General features: G+C 42.1%; 1 pseudogene; it reads right to left on the bottom strand.

Moving 5' to 3' along the window:
* LOC133385753 (eukaryotic peptide chain release factor GTP-binding subunit ERF3A-like) overlaps positions 1–24303 on the bottom strand; it is a 77982-nt pseudogene extending 53679 nt beyond the window's left edge.
* Positions 24304–25307: the final 1004 nt, after the last annotated feature.

The following is a 25307-nucleotide window of genomic DNA, read 5'->3' as shown; positions in this document are numbered from 1 at the left end:
AGAACAGGTAACCTGCCTATCTCCTGGACATGGGAACCACCTACCCAAAGAGCCATCTTCTCAGGATTCAAGCACATTCTGGGCAGAATAATTTTACTAGTCTACACTTAAGAAGCAGTCTGATTTCTGGATTTGGGGGGCATTGGAGTGCTTAAATTCCTCACAAATCTCTGCTGGGGAAAATGCTACATTTTGTCAATGCTTTTCCCTTGGGAAAATAATCATAAGTAAGTGACTGCAAAGTTTTTGAGCTGTCGGAAAGGGTACTATCATTGCCCATACATCTTTCATCAAGAATAAAAGCATCCAGAGAGTACAAACTGCATCTCCTGAAGGAAGCCGAGAAAGAGTTGAGCTTCATTTTGTCTGTTACTGCCCCCCCACAAGTACTGAAATTAAACTAACAGAATAGTCTGCCAACAGTGAGCAGATAAAACAAAAAATAAGAAAATGTCGCTTTTACTGCAGGGTACAAATCCTTTGTAAACTGATTGATGTAATGGTGTCAACTGACAGCCAGTTTTGCACTGACTGGCTTGATGCATAAAAGGCAATGATTCCAAAGCTGTCATTTAAGGTGCATTGGTTCTGAATGAACAGCAGTGTTCATCCACTCCCTATCAGAGTGTCTGTTCTGAAAACACATGCCAGATGAAGAAAATGAGAAGTGAACCTGTCATTCTAAGAGGTAAATATGCTGATTTATTTGATGGTGGATATTTTAGATATTAGTGCCAAAATTGAGGGAGAGGGAAACAGACAAAGAAAAAAATATTCACAGGTTATGGAACAATTACTCAGATTTCCATACAAAGAACAAACAAATTAAAACCAGGAAAATAAGAATAGCCCTGCTGGATCAAGCCAAAATACATTCCAGTTTAGCATTCTGCTTCCAGCAATGGCAAGCCAGATGCCTCTGGAAGTTCAAAAGATTATGATCACATGGTTATCAGGGGCAGCAGTGCACCTTGTCCTCCCATCAGCCATATTACTGTGCTTACCAGGAAGGGGAGGGACAAAGCCTCAAAGCCTCAGCAAAGCCTCAAAGCCAATCTGGCACTCCTGCCATTGCACCTGCACCATACTGTCCTCCCCACTGCCTTGCCCCTCACCCTCTCCCTCCTGGCAAGCAAAGCAACATGGCTAATGGGAGGACTGGTGCATGGCATCACCCCTTCCCACTGGCCACCCCGATGGTTATGCAGGAGGAGCTACAGAAGGAGGAATAGCAGGCTGGTTAGAAGCAGAAAAGAGCCAGTAGCAAGGAACACCTGGCCCCTCTGCTCCTGAGAAGCAGGCACTGCTGCCTAGAGCAAGAGGAACAGAGCTGTGCCAGAGGAGTGAGAGAGTTGTGGAGGCATGGGTAAGTGACAAGAAGCACGTGACCCCGGTTCCCAGTGACTGCCAGTTGTGGCAGCCATGGCCAGCGGGGCGGTATCTCATGGGCCAATTCCAGTGGAGGCAACTCCGAAGGGACTACACCAAATGGGAGATCCCCTTCAGGAGGGGCAATAAGAGTGAATGTGTGGATCCCTGGCATGTGTTTGTGATAGTCAGCCTTAATGAGAGAAGGTGGAGGTGGACCAGAGTGAGACTCTGGAACGGCTTTTGGGTGAGACAGAACCTGAATGAAGGTGGAAAGGTTTCCCGGTTGAGAGATGGGAAGATGGTTTGGAATGAAGGTCGTGGCTGTCTCTAGGCGATTTAATCCCTTTGGATTGGATTCTTTGCACTCTGAGCACAGTATACTCCTAAATGGGATAACTACTATTTTATCTCTAACATCACCTCCTAATTTGGGGAGTATGGAATGGGGGTAGGCAATATCATCAGAGGAGATGGGGGGCAGACACATGATGTCTGTCACATGTGCTCAGACACCTCCCCTCTTCTGTAGCCATAGTGACCTGCCCTCCCATCTGGTGCTGCTGTTACTGAATGCTAGGTCAGTCTATAATAAAAAAATCCTCACCCATGATCTGAGCTGGGAGCCCTGACCGTAGCCAGATTTGTCCATCTGGATATTCAGTGCAGCAGCAGTTGTGCTCAGAGGGGCAGGGAGGGTGCATGGATGCCATCCATAGAGATGTAAGAAAGAAGCAACTTCTGTTCAAACCAGTATTCATCACCATCAGCATTATTTCTGTTTCGCTGCAATTCCATTTCCTTCCAGTAGGATGCTATTTGTCTTGCTGTCAGTTATTTAACATAACTCAAGTGTTTTTATTTATTACTTATTTATTAGATTTTCTCCCAGTAGGAGCCTTAATGTAACTTATGTAACTTACATTCATTTCAATGCAAAGGAAATATTAAAACATTTTTGAATAGTTAATTATGTATTGTTTGCGGACTTTTAAAAAAAACAATGTGAGCGAATACCAATCGTATTTTCTTGACTGATAGCTGCTCCTGGCCATTCACAAACAGATGGACTGCAGCAACTTCTTCCTCCTTTCCTGTTTTCATAAACATTCTCTGACCTCCTAGCTGGCCCTGAAAGTACCATCATTCTCACTAAGAAACCAATCCATCTCGGAGCTGGGTGGAAGGACTTGTATGTGACATTGGGCTGCAGAGACAGGACAGGGATCTTGTTGGTGACTGAGCTGGCAGAGTTGGCTTCAGATGTACTGCTTCAATATCAATGCCTATTATGCTTGGTGGGTGCTGACTTCTGACAAGGCAGACATGCGACAGCCCTCCTTGGTGAGGTGCATTTGTCTCCCTCATTAACAACATTTAGGAAAAATGTTAAAACATTCCTCTTCGCTCAGGCATTTGATGGCTGAAAGATACTGTTCCCAGTACACTTGAAAATATTAGTTGTGAGGGTCTGTGTCTGTTTCTAATTTTTTTATGCTCTTAATCCTTTTAAAATGATTTAAACATGTTTATTATTTTTATTTGTAGGGTGTTTTTTTTGCTACTTTGTTGTTTGCCACCGTGAACTCCTTTGGGAGAGAGGGTGGGATAGAAATGTAAATAATACTAATACTAAAAGCCACCTGTTATTGCCGGAGTGGAGAACCTGTGGCCCTCCACATATTGCTGGACTCACAGCCCAATGGTCTGGGATGGCTGGAGCTGTACAACTGGAGGACGACAACTTGTTTGCCCCTAGCAGTAGTTTCTTGGAAGAGCTCTATCCATGCAATGGAGGCTCCCAACTTTCCTACAGGATGCCTCCTTTTGTCTATCCTAAACCTACTAGCAGAGCTTGGAAAAGTTACTTTTTTGAACTACAACTCCCATCAGCCCAATCCAGTGGCCATGCTGGCTGGGGCTGATGGGAGTTGTAGTTTAAAAAAGTAACTTTTCCGGACTTCCGGGAAGGGTGACTTAGCCTGTGCCTGCTTTTGGGACGGGCTCCCGCCGCAAAAGAAGCTTATTCAGATATAAATCAGTCAAAACATTTTTTTTTTTGACTGATGAAACTTCTCCCGGGCAGGGAGAAACGAAGAGATTAACCTCAAAGCCTATTTTTGTTGGGAGGACTAGATTTCATTGATTTATGAGACGAGGTCCAGCCAACAAGGAAGGACGGATTTTCAACAAGCTCTATCTGATAAAGCGACACGTTCATCTTTTCTTTAGAGAGAGAACGGACTAACAGGCAAGCACCCTTCTTTCTATATTTTTTTACTTGACTTAAACTGTTGCAGTAAAAGGAGATTTGCCAGATGGATCGGCTTTGGACATCTTTTCGGTGAGCTATAACTCTTCTCTGCTATGCACTAATTAACAGCTTATCTCTGTTTTTGTTGCAAAAAGCTGTCCTGGATTTGCATTCTAAAGATATACACAGAAGAGAGATTTCTATTCCTGATTTCTATTCTGAAGAATATTATATTGTCTGAGATTACTCTCTTTTTGGTTTATTTTATTTTGACGAATCTGTTTCCTGACGACGCCATTAATTGTTTCGATCCTGGGAACTACATTTTGTTTTCCTAAGCATAGTGAGATAAGGCTGGCTGTTCTGTTTATACTGTGATGTCATCAAGTTTGGAGTATTAACCCAATTGTTGCTGAAATAAGAAGTGGTTCTCTTATATTTTTCTTTTAAAATGGCAATCAAGAAAGTGGCTGAGAATCTGGAAGTAACTAGGTTTCAGAAAATAATGGATGAGATTGAGATAACGAAACGAACCCTGCGACAGGGTTGTAAGGAGCTGAAAATTGAATTGTGCAAAATGATCCAGGAGTTTAAAGAAATAGGGGTCCCTGTGAGAGAGGAGACCCTGGAGCCTGGAACAAACGTGGAACAGGAAAAAGATTTGGAATTTATGGTTTTTAGAAATAAAATCTACTGTTTGGAATTCAATGTTATCTCTGAAGAAATTAATGAAGATATTGGAGATAAGGTTGTCAATGGCATGGATAATCTTCTGGACTGGAATGATGTGATGGAGCCTAATATGGAGAAGACCTATGGAATTAACTGCAGCCATGTGACAAGGGAAAAACTTTCAAGAGATGAGCCAGTACATTTTGTAAAAAAGAACAGAGATATGTTTTTACTGCAGTATTCCAGCAACCTATTCAGAATGGATGGCAAGAAAATATTTGGGATAGAGGAAATTCCCATTAGACTCTTACTATATGACTATGGTTATGACAGCAAGATTATTACGGAATACTGATAATGGAAGATTGGACACTGAAATTACTGGAGTTAACAAGACTATTGAAGATGGAAGATGGAAGATGGAACTAATAGGGATAATAGAATAATGGCTATTGAAATTATTGAACCTAATAGACTCTGATGAGATGGATTAATCGAAATGTTTATTTTGACTATGGTTATGACAATAAGATTATTATAATTATTAATGAGATGGATTAATCGACATGCTTATCTGGAGAAAAATTGATAGATATATTTCTTAAAGAATTGAAACCTCTCTTTGACTTTTTGTGGAAAGAATAAAGTAATGTTTATGAGATTTGATGATTAAGTAAGATAACTACTGGAGGAAAGTGATTTTATAATATGATTTAAGAGACAGGATTGTTATACATTGTAGACCTATAACTGATTTGATCTGTGACAAATGGGAAGTTAATATTTCTATGGTTATGACAGCAAGATTATTACGGAATTCTGATAATGGAAGATTGGACACTGAAATTACTGGACTTAACAAGACTATTGAAGATGGAAGATGGAAGATGGAACTAATAGGGATAATAGAATAATGGCTATTGAAATTATTGAACCTAACAGATTCTGATGAGATGGATTAATCGAAATGTTTATTTTGACTATGGTTATGACAATAAGATTATTATAATTATTAATGAGATGGATTAATCGACATGCTTTTCTGGAGAAAAATTGATAGATATATTTCTTAAAGAATTGAAACCTCTCTTTGACTTTTTGTGGAAAGAATAAAGTAATGTTTATGAGATTTGATGATTAAGTAAGATAACTACTGGAGGAAAGTGATTTTATAATATGATTTAAGAGACAGGATTGTTATACATTGTAGACCTATAACTGATTTGATCTGTGACAAATGGGAAGTCAATATTTTACTTTTTATTTTTTTTTGTCTAACTATTTTTGATTTTGTTTTTTGTCTTTGAATGTTTTATGGTTTTGTTTTGTATGTTTTATGAAAATCTGAATAAAAATTATTGTAAAAAAAAAAATAAAAAAGTAACTTTTCCAAGCTCTGCCTACTAGTAATCACCTTCATTAGGTTATCCTGAGTTGAATATTATGAAAAAGAGAGACATTTCTCACTCTCCCTTCATTCCTTCTCATCATCTTATAAATCTCTGTCATATCTCTCCTAAGCTACCATTCCCTTAGTATCCACCGCAGCACTTATCAGCCTTCACACTAAGAAGGAGGTTGGCTGGCCTGACTGCAGCTGTCAAAGCATGAAAGTGACATCCCCAGGAGGCTGCAGCTGGCCATGGAGCACTGCAAAGTAGGCAAGTGTGAGCAGGAGGGGCAACTGAGACAGAGGGGACAGAGAGGAGGAGAGAAGAGTTGGAGAGAGAGGAAGCAGGATATGGGCAGGGAAAGAGGAAGGGCAAAAATAGAGGCCAAAGAGAGAGGGCCACATCTGGCCTTGTAGGCTGAGAGGCACTTGGGTCTCTGATGATAAGGTGTCATGGGTCCCCACCTATACCCTGTGAGGAATATTGCAACCCGCAGACATAAAACATCAGAAAAGTTCACTTTTTCATGAATCCCTCTGCAGACTAAACTGCCCGCAATGCACACTTTACCTCATTAATTTGTAACTACCATTGACTCTAGGGAGCAAATTAAGCCCATAATTCCCAAACCAAACTATATACAAGATGTTTGTTTCTTTTTAAACAGTCCAAATCCCTCACACAAGCCCTGCCTTAAGAAGGGAAGACTAGTTCAGATAGGGGCTGAGGGCAGGGGAAACAGGAGTGCAGGGCCCTGCAACCTCTACCTCTATAAGCAACCCCACAATAATTGATTGTTAACACCAGTCCTGCACCATGGCCTCATTGGGGTTAGCACCCACCTCCACCAGCAAAGGAGAACAAGCACAAACCATCTACCCAGGTAGAAAGTGAGTAGTGCACTTTAACACCTGTTGCCTGCTTGTCTCTACCTGTCATGCTCTTGCAAGGCAGTTTGTTTCTGCAAGAGAAACTGGCTTTCTAGAGGAGCCAGCCAGGCCTGACTCAGCAGTTCCTGATAGTAGATACCTGTGCTTGCCTTTACCATCAGCTCTACAGTGGCTTATAAGGAACACTGTCTTGGCACTGGGCCTGCTGCAGATGGAGTTGCCACTGAATGGGTGACACCAAAGGGGGTTTCCCCTTCCGGAGCCCTGTGGGCACTACTGTGTGACCCTGAACCCCCTAAACCCCATTCTTTTTTATTGGCTTATGTTTGATTGTCCAAGGGATTGTGGGTAGAAATAACTCCGTGTTTGCTTGTAATAGAAAGAGCTGGATTTTTCTAAACAGCTGCTTTTAGGCTTAAAGGAGAAGTGAGAAAGGATCAGGAACCCAGAATAAGCTAGACATCTGGAAACATCCTGGTACAGCGAGTGGGAAAACATAGGCTAAAGCTATCTGTACATATATACATACATAAAGGTTAGATGAAGATGAGTTGACACAGTAGGACCTGAGGAAAGGGGAACCATTTGGTTTAGGAATAGCTCATGCAAGGGAAAACTTGTGGTGCCAATTCCTTTCCTCAGAGGTGCAGGTCATGTTAAGATGAAGACTTATGGAATCTGAAGGATTCCTAAATGCTTTGGGGGATTTTCCAAAAGCCAGAGCCAGTGGTACTGTTGAGACCTTAGCCTTGCTATGGAATAGTAACATGCACCAGGCTGTTGACACGATTGCTCCTGAGTGTCCTCTCCAACAGAAATAGGTTGGACAAAGTGACTGAAGAGTCAATTTGAAGCTGATCAGAAACATACTAGAGTGCACAGATGCACTGACTGTCTGGCAGTGAAGGTGACAAAGAAGGCTTACTTTGCCACCTCCATTGTATCCTTGCGGAGTGGTAACAGGACTGTTGACACCTGCCTTGGGAACAGTGTTGAAACCATCAGAGGTCTTCTGTGACAAGTTTGCCAGGCACTTTGAGGATAAAATCACTTGTCTCCATGTTGAATTGAATGCTACTGTTATTACAGAGCCAGGTGAGTTGTCTAACACAACATTTTGCCTGATCTTGTGGAACCGATTTCAGTTGATGAGATGTGAAGATGTGGATAAGATGCTTAGTTTGGCTCACAACATGGTCCCTCAACTCCTGCCCATCATGGCTAATTCAAACTAGCCAAGAGGGGTTGGCTGGTTAGCACATCTTTGCATGGGGTGGGTTGTCTTGTGCCTTGAAGGAGATACTGTGGCTGCAAGAAGCCTCCCCTGGACCCAGAGGTACTTGGCAACTACTGCCTGGTCACAAATGCCCCTTTTGGGGGGTAAGGTGCTTGACAGAGTAGTAGCAGTCCAACTACAGGCACTCTTGGAGGAAACCTATTGTCCAGATCCATTTCAGTCTGGGTTCAGGCCTAGTTTAGGGATATAATCGGCCTTCATCACCCTGACAGATGACCTCCTTTAAGAGAGGGATAAGGGGAGTGCAATCTTATTGCTGTTGCTTAATCTTTCAGCAGCTGTAGATATGGTTGACCACAGTATCCTCCAGGACCATCTCCATGAGAAGAGTTGGTGGTACTGTGGTGCGGTGGTTCTGCTCCTACTTTGGTTCAGAGAACAGTGTTGGGGGATTATGAGTCCACTCCCTGGCAGTTATGCTGTGAGATATCACAGGGCACTATTTTAGCACCAGTGCCTTTGAATATCTACATAAGGCTACTGGAATGGTCATTAAAAAATGTGGGGCATGCGCCATCAATATGCTGATGACACTTAGCTCTATTTCTCTGTTACATATGACCCAGGAGAGGCTGTGTGTTCTGGCCAACCCCTTTGGATCCATACTCAGACTCACTGGTATGTTTTTTCTCAGTTACGTTTAATGTGGTATTTCAGTTTAGAGCATTTCATAGATCAGCTTACAAGTTACATAGGATTCTGCATCTCTACACAGCATACCAAGGCATGACTACTCAAGCTAAGACATTGTCACAGCCATTGGGCATACTCCTTGAGACCCTTTAAGTAGGCTTGGGATGGGCTTTCTATTTCCGTGGGGAAGGTTTCTCTGAATGGGACTAGGTTAGCAAGTAGGCACTCCTACAAACAGGTTAAAAAGCTGGCACTATCTGCTCGTGCCTGTGCATCTGCCAGTGTGTCCTTCGCAACAGAAATGGAGACACTTCAGCCAAGTCCTCCTCTGACACAGCCTATCGTTGGGCCTCTGATTCCTCCTCTTCTGGGGGAGGCCTGAGTGGCAGCAGGGTTTGGTGAGGCAGGGCAAGGCGTGGTTCATTGCCAGGCAGCACTTCTTCAGTTGCAACTGGAACTAAGGGGGCAGAGCTGTCACTGTCTAACTGCTGAAGCCTTCTCCTGTTTCAGTCCCCTCCCATTGCAGCCAATCCTCTTCCTGATCATTCCACCAAGAACTCTCCATGGGAGAGTGCCTGGATAAAGACCAAAAAACAGAAACTGAATCCTGGTAAGATAGAGACTCTGGGCTTATCTACATGGGAGCATTACTTTGTACTAAATATGCTGTTTTTATCTCTGTTTTCTATTTGCACTGTCCATAGCAAGGGCTCAATGCCAGCTGCAAACACAGTGTTTTCTATTCACACTGAGGGGAAGGATCAATGACACAGTTTCCTAATGACCACACCCTCTAATTTAACATTTCCACTCCCTCTGGTTACCTGGCATGTTCAATTTGTTCTACCAGTTAGTTTCATTTTTTTAAAAAACAACAACCTGGAAGTGTTATTTGTATTTTCACTGGTACAATGAAGCCGAAATACAAATCTTTCTTTGAGCAGTATTATGCTTGTGCGCATAAGTTAGGGAGAAAATAAAATAAAGATACTGTATGCAGCAACATAAAAATGCCAGCAGAAAGGGAGAAAGCAGCTGGAAGTTTCTCTTCAGCCTGCAGAAAATGAAATGAAAGAAAGGAGGAGGAGGGAACGATTGACTCACCCACCTAAAAGCATCGGATCAAAGCATCTGCAAGCACTAGAGATATGGAGTGAAGACATTTTTCCTTCCCTTTTCATATTATCAGAGGATTGGGTTAGTATGGATTACTGGGGGGAAACTGCATGATACACCTTCTGTTTGCCAGTAATGTCATGTGAACCATGTGAATTAAAAGGGGATGTGAGCAGCAGCACACACACACTAAACTGCGTAGATGAGCCCTCTGTGGGTGAGTGGTTCCCAAGTCCAGGAGTTGGAGAACTCATCTGTTCTGGATAGTGTTTCACTCTCTCTGAAGGAACAGTTACATAGTTTGGGGGCTTAGGTGATCTCTGTGGGGAGGAGTGTCTATTATGGACAGCAACAGGTTGGCTACTGTGATTCATGCATTGGTAACTTCACAATCAAACTACTGTAATGCACTCTGTGGGCCTTCCCTTGGGACTGATGCAGAGTGCTGCAGCCAGGTTGTTGAGTGGAGCACCTGAACTTGCACATATTATACATGTGCTGAGGTCCAATGGACACATTTGCAAAGCTGTGTCCCACCTTACCAGGGTTGGCATGCTATTGCTTGTATATGAAGAATCACTTTAAAAGGAAAAAAAGTGATGACTGTTTGATTAATCACAACCTGAAATGTTCCTTTCACTGTTTGGCTATATTTTTCAAGCTTCCCTCAACAGCACCCACTATATTTGCTTTAGAGTCTGCAATTTTATCTCCAATGTATTGTGTTGTACCTTCTCCCTCCTACACCAGATTTACTCTGAATAGTCATTAACAGGGCACTTAAAACTATTCATATATCACTTTACATTTTCAAAGTATTCATGCATACATTAATTAAATTACATGCTGAGATGAACAAAAAAGGAGAAACAAAGGCATTTTTAAACAGGCAGTCAGATTATCAAGTTCTGGTACATCAGAAATAAATTAATAACTGGTTTGGATTACTATTCAAATAGCTTCACTTCTCATTCAAATAAGTAGGGTTGCATGAAACTGCCACTTTGTATCTATGGATTTTCTCAGTTTTCTGCCTCATTGTTTTGGCTATCAATGGGAATTCCATGGCTTTTAGATATAAACTGGATCACATTAGAACAGGTATCCAAATTCAGAAGCTGTCTATTGCTTTCAATGGGATGCTGAGATTCTCAGCAGCACACTGAGGAATGCATTTGGGAGCCTTTCCCACAGTGTAGGAGGGAAGAAAAATCAGTGGGAAAGGACTGAGTGAGGTGGGAGAGAAATAATAAGAAAACTGTGAGTGACCCAACTTCACAGCTCTGGGGAGAGGGGAGGATAAAGAGAGGGACAACAGAGAATTCTTAAGACGTTATTAGACTGGAACACAAAAAATACTATTTGAATCTGCGTGATCCTGGTGATGAGACAAGCCCTGGACTTCTTAAAGAAGGGGATTCTGCAGCTAAGAAGAAGGAAGAGCTTACCAGATCTCTAAATCACAGTCAGACTTGAGGCTCTTAAAGAACCTAAGCTGTTGCAATTCACTGCCCACCTCTGTTAGCAGTTGGTAATTTATCACAGGCCCTACCACTTCTCCTGTACCATTTCTTCTCAATTTATTCAGTTTCAGCACTTGGAAAGTAACTGAACTTGTGCCAACCTAGAAAGTCCCTCACAATTAAAGGCATTATGATCAAGACCCCTCAAGGAGACCAGAACATGTATGTACCAAAGAAGAACAACTGTTGCAAATGAAACCTATCCTCTAATGGTCACATTTTGGGCTGATTCATATGTTCCATCAGCAATAACAATTGCTGCCAAAATCGCTTTTGCACTGTTGGCATTCCTTTTAGCTGTAAGACTCACTGTTGCTGCAGTACATCTTTCAGTCCTCCGGAGGGTGCAGGCATGCTGGTAGGCAGAGCAGCTGCATTCTGCTGGGTCCTCCTTAGCAGTGATGCTACCACTTCCCCTGGGTGATTGTCAAGAAGCAGGCCAAACTATACCAAGAGCACCCTCTTACACTGTCCAGCTCCCTGACATAATCCACCATATTGGGAGCACTTGGCTTGTAGGTCTGTATTGAGGGGAGACAAAAAGCCTGTCTAGAATAAAGAAAGATCCAGGTTTAAAAGCTTCTTATAAGAGATGGTTGATTGCATTCTCTATGTATATGCTACCAGTCCTTCAACATTCTATGTACTTGCTCATCATTAGCATTTTGTTAGAGAAATGACTGCATCCTGATATTTCTGATGTGCAAAAAACATAGCCATTATTCACAGCCTGTTTTCCCCAATGGCAATTTGGGAAAGGGTAGCATTTACAGAGAGAAGAATCCATACAGATTTCTTCTTTCTTCCCATTTTATTTCTCTCGGTCCCTGTCTCTCCCACCCCTCCCCAACCGGCTGCCTCTCTTTTTCTGTCTGTAAAAAAATATCTAACCATCCTTGCTCAAGGAGCTGCTCAAAGTCAGAAGTGTAACCTTTTGAGGATGAGCTAATTAGTGGGCTTTGCTTGGAAACAGAAAAAAATGGTGGAAAGGATAAGTGCAGGCAATGACATGGGTTGGGCTGTCAACCCAGAGAACTTCTTGGTATCATGAATTCCATTGAAGCCACCTTTCAATTTTGTCTTTGAATCAAGGATCAAGTAATGTCAGCAGCACAGATCTTTTTCCTTTTTCCCCTCCCTATTGCCTAAGTACAGCTTGTGAGTCTTCAGTCAGTGTAACTACAGCTGCCTGTATTTCAAATGATGTGCACATTTCATTCAAAATGTACTCTGTGTTATCTTTTATGGAGCTCTCGCATTCAGCAATGTAACATGAGCATAATAGCTAAGAATGCACTAAGAATAAAAATCTCTTGAGGAGACACATACTTTCTGTAAGAGATTGTGTTCATTGAGATTGTCAAGAAAACAATGTCATGTTGACTTACAAAAGTTACACCCTGCCTTCAGGAAAACAGTATCATTTTATTTAGCAGATTTACATCCTACTTTCTGACCAGTGTCCTCAAGACAGCTTTCAAACCAAATGTATGTTTTTAAAAATAAGTAAATCACACACCAAATTAAACCCCAATTAAAACTACAAAAGATAAAACACTTTAAACATATCACCACACGTTTACATCAGCCTTGGGTAACTTAGCCAACCAAACCATATGCAGTTCAACAGCCATGGACTACATGGTAGGTCACAACATGAAACGATAGTAGGGACACAGCACATGAAAGGAAGTCATTCTAAAGAATTCCAGTAGAGAACTGAACCCTTTGACAGTAGCCATGCTGAGATCAGTTGTTGTAAGAAGTAGACAGAGTGAAATAAAAAGTGTTTCTTCCACACTTCAGTCTAGTATTATTTTATAAAATTTGAAGAAGCAACTATTGCACCAGGGGCTCAATAAGCTTCCTGTTTTCGTTGTCCCCCCTCCCCATGACTGCAGAAGTAAGAGGTTGTCAAACATGTTGCAGCCTATACTATATGGCTGATGGACAGCAATTTAGTCTGGCGGTTCACAAGTTATGCAGAATGGGGATGAGTAGAAGGTAGCTTGGAATCTGTTGGTAGAGATCTAGATTATTTGCAGTACATCAGCATTTCTGATTCCCAATAGTTTTAAAAAAGGATGCAGTCCTAGGCGTGCATGTTTGCCTGATTCAAGGGCATGTTGCATATCTGTGGGCTCCAAAGTTTCACAGCTGTAAAATGGAAGCTTATGCAATTTTCTATTGCTTCAAATTGCAAATAAAAAAAATGTTCTGCTGTTGCTGGCCATTTGTCTCTCAGCCTCTGCATTCTTTACCTGCAAAATATGAGTATTAATTAGTTGCTGGCCAGCTTTAAAGTGTTATGTTAGAATCCGACATGTAGTAACTCTGATGTAGATTTGTACTTGCATATGCAGGCTACTCCAGTGTATGACTCGTGGATATGGGAGAAAATTTGCTCTATCCCCTGAGAAGGGATGAGGGAGAAATTTGATTCAGTTCTCATTTAAAGCCTAATTGATCATTCTTTCTGAAACAATATGAGAACCGGAACACAAACATCCTTCAAAATGTGCAGTTTTTATGATGCTAACAAAAATGCATCTATTAGAGGGAAATTGGCATAAAAAAGAATAAGTGAAAATAACAGAAAAAAACATTACATTAGGAGAAATTACTTGCAAAAATGTGCACATTAATCAAAACTACATACAAAAACATGTTTATTGGGAGAAATTTGCATTAAAATATTAAAGAATTTTGATGAGAATTTTTTTGAAAAAAATCACAAATTGCTGCAGAAATGTGGAGAAGTGAATTTAAGATTGGAAAAATGAGAAACGGAGAGAACAGAACCTGAGATCTTTCCCTCCCTACGCCTAAGCCATCTTTTTGCATTTGGCTCTGCCTCCCAGCCACTGTTTTGCATCTGCCCCTGTGTGGTGGACCTGGGGGTTCTGGTTAAAAGTGTAACAGAACCTAGCCAGCTGCTATGGGAAATATGTTGCACTGGCTGAATTTAGGTTGATCTAGAAAGGTTCTTCTTATATTCTTAGTAGGGGAATGACTAGATGCCTGTCAATTAAAAAACACACATAGAAAACTAGATGTCAAGGAGAAAGGTTCCAAACAACCCTCTCTCTGACATGCTAGTTTTCCATGTTCAGGATATTGTTGTTTATTTAAGAAGCCCAACAGTCCTGTGGTTGTGGCTCTTTGAGTGCTGGAAAAGGGGAACCGGGACCTTGTGATGTTCCCCTACCCATGAAGGCCCAACAGATGATATCTGAAATGGGGCCTTCCTAGTACACAATTAAATATCTTTGCCACTACAGTTATATTCATATTCCTCTCCCCTTCCTGACTTTTCCTTTTTGGATTTTTAAAGTATTGTCGTGAGTTTGGGGGGTTGAGATAGATAATTCCTATGAGTCCCCTTCCAGCCTCTGATTTGGAGACTTGTGCCTGGGGTGAGAAACGCTCTGCTGGTCAGATGAGTTTCTTTTGTTAATCTGATAGAGTGGCCAGGTGGGTTAATGGGTCTATCAGGTGCCCATCAACTGGTGAATGGGCCAGGGAGATCCTATTGTCACTCAAACTCTTCAGGAGAGCCCCCCCTCTCCTGGGGCCTAGGAGATGCTTGTGTATTTAGTTGTGTCTGAGAAAGGCTGGGGACTGGAGGCAGGCAGAGAGACTGGCTCTCTGCGCCATGGCTTTGGGGTGCCTCCTGTAACCCCAATGGAAAAGCTGGATATTGGACTCCTGATGCCTTGAACCCCTCCATCCTAAGCTCAGGTTGGAATGTGTGTAAATAAATAAAACGTATTTCATAAAGACACCACAGTCTCCGCTGACCTTCTTTCCAAGGAAACCAAACGCTGGGTGAGCACAAGGACCCCTGGAAATCTCACCGCTCAGAGTTTGGGGTGGCGCACAACAGTATATTGGTTGGCCTTTTAAATCTGTTTCCCGTATTCACACTGAAACCTCCTGCCCAGTGCCCATCCTAGACCGATATCGGCTGCATTTTCATTTCCCCTCTTCCTCCAGATCACCAGAATCAGTAATATACAATACAATTCAGTGCATACTATGAATAGGGATGATTTTTTTGCAAAGTGAATTATCTACTGCTCACTGAAACATAACAACACCTCTATCAATAACTAGGCATAACTTAATAACCACGCGTACAAATCTTGGCACCCATTTGCAACTTTCATATATTTACTGGGAGATTCTTTTTGACAGTGTATACTTCAGGGCAGGAAGTAATTCTTGTTAAGTCACTATTATCACCCTTAAAAACCTTCAATAGCAAGCTTAGTAAAATAAATTATAAAACTATATTTCCATCCAAAAAATCAGTCTGCTGGTTTATGTTGAAGCTTACAGGGAAGGTTGTGATTTCAGGGCACTCTGCTGAAATCCTCAAGAAAACTGAGAGCACAAAAGCATGACTTGAGCATGAAGAACCAGCGAGACAATACATGCATTCTAAGGCAATGATTTCCTAATGATGAGCTGTGGGAGACCCTTTGCCACCAAGCATGGAGGTCAAGGAAGGATCTTCTGTGGCATAAGAGGCAAAGGGCTGGATGTAGTGATGAAAAGATCAGATGCACATCCCAGATCAGCCATTGGCCCTAGGCAAGACGTGTCTCTCCACCTGTAAAATGGGAATTACATTGACAGGCCACACAAAGTCATTATAAGGAAAAATGATGGAAATGCATGCTTCCTGAGGAGCAAGGTAGCAGTAAACAAGGACAGCTTTAAGAGAGGCAATTCCAAGTCAAAGTTTAGTGACAGCTGTGTTGTTCCCCTTAAAGGAAAAAACAACACTGTGCAAGCAAGGCAATATCTTTTTAAACCCGTGAAAGGCTCAAAACTGTAAATGTGCCATGCAGAGAGACCAGGTCACATAATTATCTTGCATTAATTTAGCCAAACTGCTTTCTAACTCTGTCACATGATCCAAAGCCTCTTTGACTTTGTGTCTACTTAAAAACCCCCATTTTAGGGTTGAAAGTCTACAGAGTAGTATAAGGGATACACACTTTTTTTGTTTTTCCTTAATATTATCAACCTAAAGAAGGATTTTGTGGAACTCAAATGTTTGCATTTTAAATGCAAGTTTCTATTGTGTATACTTTGGACATTATTTGTCTATTCTTGCTTACAAACAACCCTGATTTATATATATATATACTGTTTCATTGTGACAGGAATAATTTGAGATGTGTTCCCAGTTAAAAATAGTGGTGTAGAAGGAAAACCAGATTAACCACACTAGGTTTCTTGAAGAAAAATGTATAAGCTCTGTGCAGGAGCTTAATATAGTCTGATGTTTATTTCTGTGTGCAGAAATCATGTGTAACACATGCCTAAATACATCCTGATGCATATGCATGTACTAAATGTAAAAAAGGAAAGCAACAGTGTTATACAACAGCTCAATGTTCAGAATAATGAGAAAAATACAGAATTCTGTATTACTGTTTTATGCCCCTATTCATTATTAATGAGCTGATTCCTGAGAAGAGTCAACATCAATGCTGGTTGCCGTTGCTCATTACTTCTAAGGATGTGGCCCATGATGTAAGTGTTGTTGAACCGATTGGGAGCAGTGAACACAGTGCTATTAAATTAAACATACATGTAACTGGCCAATTGCCAAGAAAATCCAACACGGTCACATTTGACTTCCAAAGAGGAAACTTCACAAAAATGAGGGGATTGAAAGCTGAAAAACAAAGTCCAGAGGGTCACATCACTCGAAAATGCTTGGAAGTTGTTTAAAAACACTATATTAGAAGCTCAACTGGAGTGCATACCGCAGATCAGAAAAGGTACCGCCAGGGCCAAGAAGATGCCAGCATGGTTAACGAGCAAAGTCAAGGAAACTCTTAGAGGCAAAAAGTCTTCCTTCAGAAAATGGAAGTCTTGTCCGAATGAAGAAAATAAAAAAGAACACAAACTCTGGCAAAAGAAATGCAAGAAGACAATAAGGGATGCTAAAAAAGAATTTGAGGAGCACATTGCTAAGAACATAAAAACCAACAACAAAAAATTCTATAAATACATTCAAAGCAGGAGACCATCTAGGGAGGCGATTGGACCCTTGGATGATAAGGGAGTCAAAGGTGTACTAAAGAACGATAAGGAGATTGCAGAGAAGCTAAATGAATTCTTTGCATCTGTCTTCACAGTGGAAGATATAGGGCAGATCCCTGAACCTGAACTAACATTTGCAGGAAGGGATTCTGAGGAACTGAGACAAATAGTGGTAACGAGAGAGGAAGTTCTAGGCTTAATGGACAATATAAAAACTGACAAATCACCAGGCCCAGATGGCATCCACCCGAGAGTTCTCAAAGAATTCAAATGTGAAATTGCTGATTTGCTAACTAAAATATGTAACTTGTCCCTCGGGTCCTCCTCCGTGCCTGAGGACTGGAAAGTGGCAAATGTAATGCCAATATTCAAAAAGGGATCCAGAGGGGATCCCGGAAATTACAGGCCAGTTAGCTTAACTTCTGTCCCTGGAAAACTGGTAGAAAGTATTAAAGCTAGATTAACTAAGCACATAGAAGAGCAAGCCTTGCTGAAGCAGAGCCAGCATGGCTTCTGCAAGGGAAAGTCCTGTCTCAGTAACCTATTAGAATTCTTTGAGAGTGTCAACAAGCATATAGATAGAGGTGATCCAGTGGACACAGTGTACTTAGACTTTCAAAAAGCGTTTGACAAGGTACCTCACCAAAGACTTCTGAGGAAGCTTAGCAGTCATGGAATAAGAGGAGAGGTCCTCTTGTGGATAAGGAATTGGTTAAGAAGCAGAAAGCAGAGAGTAGGAATAAACGGACAGTTCTCCCAATGGAGGGCTGTAGAAAGTGGAGTCCCTCAAGGATCGGTATTGGGACCTGTACTTTTCAACTTGTTCATTAATGACCTAGAATTAGGAGTGAGCAGTGAAGTGGCCAAGTTTGCTGACGACACTAAATTGTTCAGGGTTGTTAAAACAAAAAGGGATTGCAAAGAGCTCCAAAAAGACCTCTCCAAACTGAGTGAATGGGCGGAAAAATGGCAAATGCAATTCAATATAAACAAGTGTAAAATTATGCATATTGGAGCAAAAAATCTGAATTTCACAGATACGCTCATGGGGTCTGAACTGGCGGTGACCGATCAGGAGAGAGACCTCGGGGTTGTAGTGGACAGCACGATGAAAATGTCGACCCAGTGTGCGGCAGCTGTGAAAAAGGCAAATTCCATGCTAGGGATAATTAGGAAAGGTATTGAAAATAAAACAGCCGATATCATAATGCCGTTGTATAAATCTATGGTGCGGCCGCATTTGGAATACTGTGTACAGTTCTGGTCGCCTCATCTCAAAAAGGATATTATAGAGTTGGAAAAGGTTCAGAAGAGGGCAATCAGAATGATCAAGGGGATGGAGCGACTCCCTTACGAGGAAAGGTTGCAGCATTGGGGGCTTTTTAGTTTAGAGAAAAGGCGGGTCAGAGGAGACATGATAGAAGTGTATAAAATTATGCATGGCATTGAGAAAGTGGATAGAGAAAAGTTCTTCTCCCTCTCTCATAATACTAGAACTCATGGACATTCAAAGAAGCTGAATGTTGGAAGATTCAGGACAGACAAAAGGAAGTACTTCTTTACTCAGCGCATAGTTAAACTATGGAATTTGCTCCCACAAGATGCAGTAATGGCCACCAGCTTGGATGGCTTTAAAAGAAGATTAGACAAATTCATGGAGGACAGGGCTATCAATGGCTACTAGCTGTGATGGCTGTGTTCTGCCACCCTAGTCAGAGGCAGCATGCTTCTGAAAACCAGTTGCCGGAAGCCTCAGGAGGGGAGAGTGTTCTTGCACTCGGGTCCTGCTTGCGGGCTTCCCCCAGGCACCTGGTTGGCCACTGTGAGAACAGGATGCTGGACTAGATGGGCCACTGGCCTGATCCATCAGGCTCTTCTTATTTTCTTTTGTTCTTAATTATTGCTCTTCTACCACATCAGCAGTGTGTTCATTGCACACGATAGCTGCAACCAGTGAAACTGTGGTCCCATTAGATTGATGGCAATTTCCACATTGATGTGGGCCACTTTATGCTTAGACACTGTCAATTAGGTCTCCCTGACAAATGTACCTATATTATATAGATGTTTGCAAATGCATTTCTTTCATTCAGGCATTGCCATTTTGAGAGTATTCTTTTTAAAAAGTGTAAACCTAAAAAATGTGATAGGTGACATGGCCACCAATGATACTAGGGTGCCTTCCCCTTCCTCTGCAAAAAAGTAAATCTCTGTGGTTCCAGGTGTTTGTGGAGTTCAGTCTTCACAAATTCCCATGGGAAAATTCCCATAAATCTAATCTAATATGTAGAATAGAATTTGGCTATCCACCAGATTTTGCATTTCTCAACATTTTAAGCATATACACACTTATACACTTAAACAAGTGTTTTGAGAGAAAATATACATTTAAATATGTATTGAGATGTTTGTTTAAATATGTATTTTGAGAGGTTTTTAGTGGAGATTAATGTGAAAACTGAATGGAACAGAATTATGGGTGAAAAGATAAAAGTGACATGGACAAAAATAGATTTATCCACCTCAACCTGTGGCACACATCATAAAAGAGTGTGAATCACTAATTGATTTCTACATCTCCATTAATCTCCATTAAGAAGCCAGTTCACATATGATCCCACTGTGCAAATTCTATACACTGATAGTGAAGGGAGGGAATCTTGGGTTTACACACTCTGTGTATGGACCAAGGCTTATTATGTGCATACATTCATAGGAAGCTGCTTCATACTGACTCATATCATTGGTCTGTCTATTGTCCAAATAGTATTGTCCACACTGACTGGAAGTGGCTCTCCAGGCTTTCAGACTGGACTTTCTTCTAGCCCTACCTGGAGATGTTGGAGATTGAACCTGGGCCCTTCTGTATGCAAAGTAGATGCTCCATCACTGAGCTACAACCTTTCCCTAGCTGCAGCACTAGGTGACTGGAGAAGTTCTGCCCTGGGAATGCATACTTGAGCATCTGGGTGCTTGCTTGCTTGCTCCCCTGGGTTGCTGTCTCTCGCGACAGCTGAGATCCCTGCTAAGTGCTGTAAGGACTGGGACCCCCTACCTGACCCTGAATCCAGAAAGACAGGCTGCATTCTGTCTTTCAGCCTCTTGCATCAGCTCCTGGCTGGGTCAGTGGGCATAAAAGCCTGGCTGCCCTTCAGCAACAGGTCTGCCATCAGTGGGGTCACCTCCAAAGGGACGATACCAAAGTGAGGCATCCCTTGGGGAGTCCTGAGGGTGAGAGCACTACCCCCTTCTATTTTTTTAAACCAATCGAGAGGACATTGGGAGTGGGGAGGCATATGTGTCGTTCCTGCACAGGGTGAGATCCTGTGCAGTGAGCTGAATGATAAGAGAAAGTCACCAGATAATAAATAAATAAATAATAATAAATTTTATTTTTCAGCCGCCTATCTCTCCAGGTTAGGGACACTCTAGGCGACGAACAACAGAATAAAGCAATACATATACATCAACATAATCAAATTTTAAGCTAAAGAAACCATCCGTTAATTCAATTATAACATAAATTAATCTGTCCCAATCTTGTAGGCCTGCCTGAACAGCCAGGTCTTCAAGGCTCGGCAATAGCTTGACAAGGAGGGAGCATGTCTGAGATCAAAAGGGAGGGAGTTCCAGAGGGTGGGGGCCACAACAGAGAATGCCCTCTCTCTGGTCCGCACCAGCCTAGCTGTTCTCACCGGTGGGACCGAGAGAAGGTCTTGCGAGGCTGATCTCGTCAGGCGGCACAATCGGTGATTCTGGAGGCGTTCCTTCAGATATACTGGGCCGAAACCGTATAGGGTTTTAAAGGTCAACACCAACACCTTGAATTGGGCCCGGTAGACAACTGGTAACCAGTGAAGATCTAATAACACTGGGGTGATATGATCCCAGCGACGGCTATGCATAATCAAGCGTGCCACCGCATTCTGTACCAGCTGTAATTTCTGGACCGTTTTCAAGGGTAACCCCACGTACAGCGCATTGCAGTAGTCTAAGCGAGAGGAGACCAGGGCATGTATCACCTGAGGGAGCAGGTGAACAGGAAGATAGGCTCTTGTGCCCCGCCCCAGCAAGGCAGAATTAGCTTGCTGCACAGGACACAGAGGTTCACAGCCAAAACGGTGCAAGTAAGTCGGCGAACAGGAATAAAATGCTCCAACACAGTCCAGCTTCGTGCCAGTAACATAAATCTTTATCAAAGTGCAGTCAACAAATACAATCACCAACATAAGACGCTCCTACTACTTCCCCCCACACAGCCTGGCTCTATCTGTAGGTAATTTATAGCCAGCCCCTGTGATCTTGTGCAGCTGTGTGTCCTTCACTAATTGTTAACATTTTAACCCATTCCCAACCTGTGGAATGACTCAGCTAAACATGAGCTAACAGCCCCCACCTCATTTCACATGTTGGGTGTTGCTGTTGCTCTGCTGTTCCAGTTTTACATTTTGTTTATGTGTTTTACATTTTACATAATCCATTTCACATTGTACATTTTACATATATGATACATTATATTTACAGCAGTCTTGTTACTCATAAGTAATACAGTTTGAATACATGCAGTCTTCATTTCATGTCACATTTACTTCATAGTTTTACAGTTTCCAATCGTACTTAGTTTACTTATATACAGTCGATTATCAGGTCATCGAATTGTTCCATATCAGCCCTGCTTCCGTCTAGCATTGCAAACCACATTTTATAATCTTGTTCTGTCCAGTCATTTTCCCCATCCTGATTTACTGCTGGTGTTTTGGGTTTCTGTTTTGCTTTTACAGTCGTCACTTTAAATCTCTCTGGAGGTTGCCCCAGATTAGCTCTTTGTGATCTCCTTGGTATGGGTGTAGGTTCAACTATTGGTACTTCTGGACTCTCTGTCTGTGCTATGTTTTGATCTATCTCTTTAACATTCTGACATTCCTCTGTTCTATCCTCTGCCTCTTGTTTAACTTCAGTTTCTGCAGTTTCTACAATTCCCCCTCCCCTCTCTTCCTGGGGATCAGGTTTAATGTTTATTTCCTGTTGCTCATTTTGTGTGCTATCTATGTTTATTTCTACATGTTGTGTACTGTCTTCCCAGTCTTGCTCCTGCGTTTTAACACTTCTACACACAAGTAAATGTTTTTCTTTCATTAACCAGACTCTGTGATATGCCCCCTCAAAGCCGAGATAGTAACCCTTTAACGCTCTTGGACCTTGTTTGCCTTTACGTTGAGGTTTGGGAATATATGCCCAACATATTGCTCCAAATTTCTTTACATGATTGAGATAAGGCTTTCTGTTAAACATCTTTTCATAAGGTGTACAATCCACGGTACTTTTATATACCCTGTTCAACAGAAAATTAGCATAAATTGCACATTCACTCCAGAAATCCCTGGTAAGTTTAGAGTCTCCTAACATTGCTCTCACAGTGTTTTGCAAATATTTGTTATAAATCTCTGCCATCCCGTTCTGATGGGGTGAATCAGGAGCTGTTAATTCGTGTTTTACCCCTTTCCTGAAAAGATAATTTTGCAGAGTTGAGGAGAGAAATTCCTCTCCTCTATCTGATCTGAGTGTAGCTATCCTGGTTTTGAATCTCGCCTCTACCCATTCAACAAAATGTTGAAGCTTCCCTGCGGCTTCGGCTTTGTTTTTCAATAGGTAAACAAACACGTATTTCGAATAGTCATCGATCAACACAAAATAAAACTTTGCATTTCCTTTTGACTGTTTAAAGGGACCGGCCAGATCCATGTGGATTAACTGAAATGGCCGTTGCGTGCTAATTAGCCTTTCTTTGTGTATGGGAGCCGCTGTTGACTTCCATTCACTGCAAATATTACAGTCTACATACTGCGCACAAGGTTTGAACTGTAAGTCAGCACTATGCTTCATTGTTTTTAGTAGAGTAGCATAACTTACATGTCCCAATCTTCTATGATACGTGTATACATTTTTCATGCTTTTGTTTGTTTCTTACTGTGTTTACACATTGTGGGGCTTCATCATTTACTATGAACAATGCTTCTTTGAACTTTCCTATCACACAAATCTTATTCCCTTTAGATATTGTGCATTTCCCTTTGTCAAAGTGAACAACATAATTCATAGCATTTAACTTTGCTACAGACATAATATTTCTGTTCATGCTGGGAACATAAAGCACGTTTGTGATTAGCGTTTTCAAACATTTTAAATATATCACTCCTACCCCTTTAACTTCGCGACAGCTTCCATCCGCCAAGTAAACGTTCTGGTTCTTTGTTGGGGTTAGGTTTTTGAACTGTTTTTCATTATTTACTAGAAAATGACTTGCTCCCGAGTCGACAGCCCAGGATGTGTTATTTAGTTCATTGTCCTTGTCTTTTGTGCCATGCACTTTAAACGGGTCTTTCTCGCTTTGTTGCAATCTTCTTTTCATCTCGGCTTGGCATTGTCTGCGTAGATGGGTTGTGGAGCCGCATCTGTAGCAACGTTTAACTCCATATGCTATCGGTCCTTGCGCATTCCGCTCCGGGTTTTCTTTGTTGCTCTGTTTACTTTTCTCCTGTCGGCGTTCCGCTTCTTGAAGTAGTTTGTTTGTGATGTACGTCATACTGAGGTCCTCGTCCGGGAGACTTTCCAACGCACTTATCACTCCTTCCCAGGAATCATTAAGAGTAGACAGCGTAATATATGCCATCTGTTCCTGTGTATGCTGCATGTCCATTTCTTGCAGTTCGGCAAACAAACATTGTAAGTTCTGTAAATGCCTCTGCATGGACTCTCCCTCTTTGTAACGGGTCTGGTACAGTCTTTTAGCAAGTAAAACTTTAGAGCCTGCAGTTTTTCTCACATGTACAGCACGTAAAACATTCCAAACTTCCGTTGCTGTGTTTAAGCCTCTGACATGTATTAACTGTTCATTCTCCAGAGCTAGGATAAGCAGAGCTTTAGCTTTCTCTGCTGCTCTTATCCACTCTGCCGGTGGGGCTACTGGGGGGTCTTCCACAACTGTGTGCCACACGCCCTCCTTCACCAGTAACATTTCAGTCTTTACCTTCCAGTAGGAGTAGTTGGTGCTCCCCAGCCTCTCCAAGGGAAAAGACACACTTCCAAACGCTGCCATCCTTCTCACTCTTCTCAGCTGTTTAGTTCTGTTGCACTTTCTAATTCTCTGCCTGCTGCACAGCCTCACAAGATCATTGTTTCAGCTGCAATGTCTGGGCCCATAACCCTTTGTTGAGCTCTTGTGCCCCGCCCCAGCAAGGCAGAATTAGCTTGCTGCACAGGACACAGAGGTTCACAGCCAAAACGGTGCAAGTAAGTCAGCAAACAGGAATGAAATGCTCCAACACAGTCCAGCTTCATGCCAGTAACATAAATCTTTATCAAAGTGCAGTCAACAAATACAATAACCAACATAAGACACTCCTACTACTTCCCCACACACAGCCTGGCTCTATCTGTACGTAATTTATAGCCAGCCCCTGTGATCTTGTGCAGCTGTGTGTCCTTCACTAATTGTTAACATTTTAACCCATTCCCAACCTGTGGAATGACTCAGCTAAACATGAGCTAACAACGCAGTCTCCGTATCAGATGTAATTGATACCAAGCTGCCCGGCTCACTGCTGTAATCTGAGCCTCCATGGACAGCTGGGAGTCAAGTATGACCCCAAGACTGTGGACCTGGTCCTTCAGGGGTAAACTTACCCCATCAAGCATCGGGTCAGTAATTCCTAACTTCCTTTTATCTCCCACAAGTAATACCTCAGTCTTGTCAGGGTTCAGCTTCAGCCTATTCTCTCCCATCCATCCACTTATGGATTTCAGGCACTTGGACATGGTGTTCACAGCCAACTCTGGTGAGGATTTAAAGGAGAGATAGAGCTGAGTGTCATCTGCGTACTGATGGCACTGCAACCCAAATCTCCTGATGATTGCTCCCAGCGGTTTCACATAGATGTTGAATAGCATGGGAAAGAGGATAGAACCCTGTGGCACTCCACAATGAAGAGGCCAAGGGTCTGAAACCTCATCTCCCAATGCCACCCATTGCTGCCTATCCGAGAGATAGGAACGGAACCACTGCAGGACAGTGCCTCCTATTCCTAATCCCTCTAGGCGATT

This window comes from Rhineura floridana, chromosome 5, assembly GCF_030035675.1.
Source record: "Rhineura floridana isolate rRhiFlo1 chromosome 5, rRhiFlo1.hap2, whole genome shotgun sequence".
Lineage (NCBI taxonomy): Eukaryota > Metazoa > Chordata > Lepidosauria > Squamata > Rhineuridae > Rhineura > Rhineura floridana.
This window is presented reverse-complemented; position numbering and strand designations above follow the sequence as displayed.